Source organism: Onychomys torridus, chromosome 6 (genome assembly GCF_903995425.1).
Source record: "Onychomys torridus chromosome 6, mOncTor1.1, whole genome shotgun sequence".
In the NCBI taxonomy this organism is placed as follows: Eukaryota; Metazoa; Chordata; class Mammalia; order Rodentia; family Cricetidae; genus Onychomys; species Onychomys torridus.
This window is the reverse complement of record NC_050448.1, coordinates 5261289-5268279: the sequence shown is the minus strand read 5'-3', so window position 1 is coordinate 5268279 and position 6991 is coordinate 5261289. Positions and strand designations below refer to the sequence as shown.

Below are 6991 nucleotides of genomic sequence, written 5' to 3'. Positions count from 1 at the left end.
ATACATGTAAGCAACAGATAGACTGGGCTGGCTTTATATATATGTATATACATATATATATCTATACACACACATATATACACACATATATAACATTACATATATCACTTGTATAAATTACATATATATGAAACTATATACATTTATATGATATATATTATGTATTTAACAACAAAAAACTAGCATTAACATAAGAGAGAGAGAAAGGGAGGATGTTTGGGAAGGGTTGGAGGGAGGCAAGGGAAGGTGGAAAAGATGTAATTATAATGTCTTAATTTCAAAACAGTAAAGAACTTGCTCAAAAATTTACAGGAAGTAATAGAACCAGGAGTCTTTTTTTTTGAGTATCTGTGTCCTCAATTTTAATACATCGTTATCATTGAGTACATAGAAAAATGCATGCCATGAAGAGAACTTTAGCTAATCAGAAAAAACTATAATTCAGACATGTTTGTGTTCAAATAAAGTTGTATATCGTGAAGTTAAGACACTGATTAAGTCTGAAAGAACATTATAGTTGAATAGTCAGTGAAACCTAAATATGCCTTGATAGAAAATTCTACCACAGCTTCCCTTTTTTATGCCTCTGTAGATGTTTTGAAAGCAGTATCTGTACAAAGTAATTAAATAAGAAATGAGACTGCAAGGGGGCTTGTCATTATTTCTACTGACAGTGTTGGTGAGTTTTCAGGAGTCCATATACTAAGTATCTGGTGCAACTAATACAAGAGATTAGGAGCTAAGGATCACAGCTGGAGTGCAGTCTCAGTTCTGTACACAGTGAGTATCATATCCAAGCTCTTTGGTATTTAGGTTTTTTAGATTTCTCTCTCTCTTTCTTTCTTTCTTTCTTTCTTTCTTTCTTTCTTTCTTTCTTTCTTTCTTTCTTTCTTTCTTTCTTTCCTTCCTTCTCTCTCTCTCTCTCTCTCTCTCTCTCTCTCTCTCTCTCTCTCTCATTTCCTGAAAAGTAAGGAGATAACTAAAGAGAATATCTCGGGCTCCCTACAGTTCAAAAACGTTACAATTGTGTAATTTTTTACATTATATATTCAAAGAAATAGATGGAAGCACTATATGGGAGAATTAAGTTTCTTAAGGTTGAAGAGCCATTTCCCCACTGTGCACACAAATACAGATGAGAATACACAAACATTCACTTGATATTTCTATAGTATCAATGTGACTTACTTTTTATCTCTGATTTATTTGACTCTGTAGTTATATTTAATTTGTAGTTAATTAAATACCTGCCATGATTTTTTTGTCTTTGTATGAGGAGTAGATAATGGTTCTCTTGATAAATTCCTTGACCCCTGTGATCTAGCAGCTTGTCTCATGTTTTCTTAAGCAAAATTTGTTTCATTGCTCAATTTGTCTGCTAGTTAAAAGCAAATATATAGGTGAAATCAGCGTATCTGTTTCCCACTGTTGCATGGGCTATTGATATCAGACAAAATTGTAATTTAATTGTTTTGACATTTTGATCTGAACAGTGCAGATATGAAAGGTGATTCATCTTGCATAGAAGCCTACTATTTTCAGCTCAGCATGATTTTCCCCTAGCAACTTGCTTATAAATGTTGTATCGCTTTAAAAAAGTTGGATTTTAATCATTTAATGGAATGTTTTCTCAGTTTTAATTACAAGGATTTGATAGCAATATAGGTGTTCTACATTCTAGATTTTTAGTCTGAAAAAAATCTTAGAGATGCTGTGAATCTTTGATGAATAGATAATAAAATTCCTTATTTGGTTAGGGTGGGACCCCACGTCCACCTCTTCCCTCTCAGTGTTGGGATCCTGTTTGACTTGAACCTGTGCAGGCCCTGTGCATGCTAGCACAGCCTCTGTGAGTTCATATGTGCATCAGTCCTGTTGTGTCTGGAAGACCCTGTTCCCTTGCAGTTATCTATAACCTCTGGCTCTTACATTCTTTCTGCCCCTTTTCCACAGAGATTATCCCCAACCTTTGAGGGGAGAAGCTTGATGAAGGCACCCCATTTCAGAAGGAATGCTCCAACACCTCTCACTCTGCATCTTGTCCGTTTTGGGTCTCTGTGATAATTCCCATCTATTGCAAATTAAAGATAATGACATTGTTGAGATTCTAGTAACTCATCATTATCCATTCTTCTCTTGACTTCATTCTGACTGGTGAATGCATGTAAAAACCAGCTGCTCTTTTATTTTTTTTTCAATGTCAAATGCAAAATTTAATTGTGTGATTTTTTTTTTTTGTATCATTATCAAGGATTCAATTTCAACCCAAACACAAAACTACATAATAGAAGCTTGATGTGTTTGTATTATAATATAGACATTTTTACATGCTTCTGATTTGAACTCATCTAAGCATTTTTTTTTTTTTGTAACAAAAGTCCTTCACATTGTGTTTGGAACAAAAGAGCTACAAACGTGTAAATGAGTGTTTGATTGAAGATGGCTCGTCCATTGTACTTTCTGACATTTTTCTGTCTCAGTAACCTTCTTTTTGTATTACATACATAGGTTTTGGATGCAGGTTTCCTCATTGTATCAGATCTTTTCCTTAAATATTATTGACAAAAGCCCCTCTTTCCTATCCACCCCCCTTCCTGCCCACCCTCCTCAACTTGGTTTGTTTTTAACTGTATGGATCTGTAAAGTTCATAATTCTTACCTAGGAGTGTTCAGTGTGAGAGACAGAGAGAGAGAGTCAGAGAGACAGACACACACAGAGAGAGAGAGAGACAGACAGACAGAGAAACAGAGAGAGAGAGAGAGACAGAGAGTCAGAGAGACAGAGACAGAGAGAGAACAAAGCCAAAAACAAACACAAATGACTCAGGGAAGCCTGTTCCCAGAGGACAGAGTGGAATGAGGAAAAGCACCCAGGATGAGACATTCTGAGATTTTAAAATGGTGGGAAATGAAAATGAAGTTCTTTATGTGGCTTTCCCCAGTTATTTGCAAGCCTTGCATATGAAGAACAGCTGCAACGTGGAGAAATGCTGATTAGGAATTCTAGTCACCTTCATAGAAATCATTCCATTATTTTATAGATTATTGATTTCACTGAATACTTCACCCTTAAAATGAGAAATACGGATGCTGCTGAGTTTAGTGTCTTCAGTGAAGGGTACTGTTGTAAACTTTAAAGATAGCATCTTTACTTGGATGCCGTCTTTGAAATGGTGTCAGACTGAAGCTTTACAAAGTGGGATTTGGGATTCCAGTGACAGAAGTCTTGCTGTTTCTCATGTTTTAAATGACCTGCATGCTGCAATGTGCGCCTCAGTAATTATGAAGTGATATGAAAAAAATTAAAGGTTTTGCAGTTACCTTAGCATGTTAATAAGACTCTGACAACAGTACTAAGATTAAAAGTGAAGCTAGTTTCTCTGATTTTATAGGAAGCATAAACATGTTTTGTTAACACACACACACACACACACACACACACACACACACACACATCAAATGAAAGTAGAAACAGTTGAAACTCTCTCAGTAAAACTCATAAATAATTTCTAAGACAGAAGAGTCTTGGCATCAGGAATCGCACATGGAGATGAAAGCGCACGGCAGAAATAACTGAGCACTGGTCCTTTCTTGTCAGTATCCTCTAAATGTGCTTCACTCTGGTCAGGAAGCCAGAGATCAAGCATCCTTTTAAGATGTTGCTACTGTTTGTTACAGCATTGTGGGGAAGACGGGGCACTCAGCATTTATAGTTACTTGAAGATGTTTTGATAGAAAGATCTAAGGGGTATATAGTACATATTTAAGGTCTGCTTGGGTAATTTTCTGATAGAAAGTACACCTATTTTTAAAAAAGTTTTATTTAAAATTGATTTCAGAGAACATTTCTTGAAAAGGAAACGTATGTTTATAATTTATTTCATATTAAGACAGTGCAATTGTTGAACATTCAGATATCTGTAAGTCTATTAAAAAAGAAAAAATAAATCATTTTAATTTTTTAATAATTTGTATTTATTTATTTATGTGTGTGTGTATATTTCATGTATGCAGGTACACATGTCTGGGCACCCATAGGAGCGAGTAAAGGGCTGTATTTACAGGGGATTGTGAGTCACCTTATCTGGGTGCTGGGAATCTAACTTGGGTTTTCTGCAAGAGCAACAGGAAGTCAGCTGATACACTGGGAAGTATCCTGAGTATATGAAGCCTCAAAGCCCGCCCCCACAGTGACATACTTCCTCCAACAAGGCTCTTAAGTGCTGAGCCATTTCAACCCAACAACACACTTGTAGCTTATGACCCAGTGATACCCTATATTCTGAACAGTTTTTAATCTTCTCATCTTTTTGCATTTTCTTCTTATAATTTTGAAATTATACTAGTATTTGCAATTTAAGACTTTTAACCATAGTCCACATGTACTTTCTTAAACATTTTAAAATGTAATGCCTGGTCCTGACATGACATGACACTCAGTTTGGTCGTAGTAACCTATTGTTCTCTGTCAGCCATTGAAGCCATTTGAACAAATTCTTTCTTTTCTTCAGGATTTCTTCACATGAGTGAGGTTGTTAAAATATTTTTAAGAGAAAATCAGTTTTCTCTTCCTTCCTTCTCTTTCCTTCATTACATGCTGGCTGATTCTTGCAATGCTTCTCTCCCTGTTCATTCTACTCTGCGAATCTTGTTCTGTACACCATTATGGCAGCTTGAGAATACTTGGAATAGGTATATCATAGACCTACATAGGCGAAGAGGACATGGCTTCTTTCAAGTTACCATAAACCTCAACAGGAGGTCATTTTTTATCTTTAGAGCCATAGAAACACTTTGTGACAATCTTTGCAAAGATTTAAATGCAAAGTGTGGCATGAAGAAGTGCTTATTCATGCTGTAGGGTGTTTTTTTTTTTTTTCTAGTATCACACATTTTTATCATAGTTATATGCAAAACTAGTATTTCATGCCATTAATAGTAAGACTCTGTGAATTTAGTGTGGATTTTTATGAAAAATTTACTTCTTACTGATCTCAAGAATACAGCAGTTTCTCCATATTATGTTCTAAATATCCTATTGGGTACCAAGCCATATCTGAGTTTAATAATTCTTTTGAATAAATCTTATCACTTTGTAGAAAAAGATAAGTAACACTGTAGACTCTACCATGGGGAGAAAAAGAAAAGGTCTTTAACATCCTTGTGAGATGTGTGGATTTTCTCCTAACTTAAGTAGTTTTTATTTGTATTGGGAAAATGGTACAACTTTGTGTTGGATTTGATTACTAATAAAAATATATATTTCTTTTGGACCAATTTCTTCCCTCAAAATTCTTTTCATTTAACACCATTATAGTTTGTTTAAAAATATATATGTGAAAAACATCTCACTGAAGTGTGAAATGATTTCTGGGAAGATTAAATGTGTATTTATTAATTATAATCTATACTTATTGACCTGTTTTTAGAATAACATTTGAATTTCTATATGATAGTTCTTTTATCCACCCTAAAAATTTAGAAGACAACAGGACTTTCCAATTGCTCCCTCAAGCCCCTGTGTATTTGTTTACCTGCCTGTGTGTGGGTGAGATAATTGCTTCTTGAGTATCTAAGATGACAATAATGCATAAATACCTGTCATTTCATTAAACGAGTAATTTGTGGTGGAAACAATGCATTTTTGTGTTATTATGGTTATATTAACCTAATATTTTCATATAAAACATGTTTTTAGAGGTTTTCAGTGTAACAATATTTTTAGTTTTTATTACATGGTCACTTAATGGCATTGTTTTGTAGAGAACACATAAGAAAATATAAGACATATTAAATTTTGCTTTTGACTTTTTTCTTAAACATTTCTTTATTTTTTTCTTAACTATCATTCCTTTCTGTTATAAGAGCTTCTGTCCTTGGCTGTTGAAAATCCGTCAGGGCTCACTGAGAACAGCTTATTATATACTTGAGCAAGGTTATGTAGCCACCATTTTTCCAATAGAAAATCAAGTCAGAATTCCAATAGTTTCGAATTTATAACAAATACACTCACATCAGAAGAAACATTTTCTTCTCTGTTCTAAGTTGATTAAATAGATGGTCAACTTGCAAACATTTAAGAAATAGAAAAAAAGCTATTGATCTAAGAAGAGAGGGACAAAAGTGTGTAAGTCCTTTGAAAAGTGCTCTGACTGTGCTAAACCAATGCAGAGTTGTCTGTAGTTGTTGTAGGTATTGCAACAGCATGGCTCCTGAACAATAAAAGGACACCTGGATTCAAGATTGGAAAGAAACAATTTAGGGAATTAGATTTGCTGGCAGAGGGGTGTCAGAGTGTATACATACTAAGTAAAGATAATAGCTCTCAGCACTGTCTTAATGAAGGTAGGGAAAGGACAGAGGACCCTTGGGAATAAGCACTAGCATACAACAAAGCTAGCAAAGCTAAGTCAATTTATGGTGTAGATTCAAGATGGAAAAGGATCTTACAAATTTGTGTTTTGTTTGTTTTTAAATTGATTTATTGATCATAAAACAGAGGTGTTAATAGACTTGATCTCATCGAATGGAAAATCAGTAACCATCTGGGTTATTGTAGATGCTCTGCCATGTGGCCATCAGCTGGTTGTGAGCTGACATGTATCTCTCAGTTTTAGCCATAGGAACATGTAGAATTTCAAAGGAGCAAACTTTCATGTGGAGATAAGAAGAAAGGTCAGTCGCTGGGTCAGAGCAGAGGAATGGGGAAGGCAGAATCTGCATCTCTCAGCACTTGGTCCTTTAGGAAAAACGAACAGGACTGTGTCTAGCTCGCTTTCTCTGCTAAGTATGCTATGCTTTTGACTTGCTGTGCCAAAAGCCTTGCCTTCTGGAAACAGTATTGGAATGGTGAGGGGAAGAAGGAAAGAATAGTGACAGATGCCATCTATGTAATATGTCATTTATAGTCCCATGTAATATGTCATTTATAGTCTCACTTAGTGGAAAAACTGTGAGCCACTCTGAATGCTCATTCTCAAGAAATAGCTGT

The 6991-nt window shown here is 35.0% G+C and overlaps 1 long non-coding RNA gene across 1 annotated transcript; it reads left to right on the top strand.

Annotated features, from left to right (window-relative positions):
• The first annotated feature begins 224 nt into the window (after nucleotides 1–224).
• Nucleotides 225–2101, top strand: LOC118585700. Its single transcript, XR_004945223.1, has 2 exons — nucleotides 225–780; nucleotides 1954–2101. It is a non-coding gene; the product is annotated as an uncharacterized LOC118585700 (long non-coding RNA).
• The last annotated feature ends 4890 nt before the right edge of the window (nucleotides 2102–6991 follow it).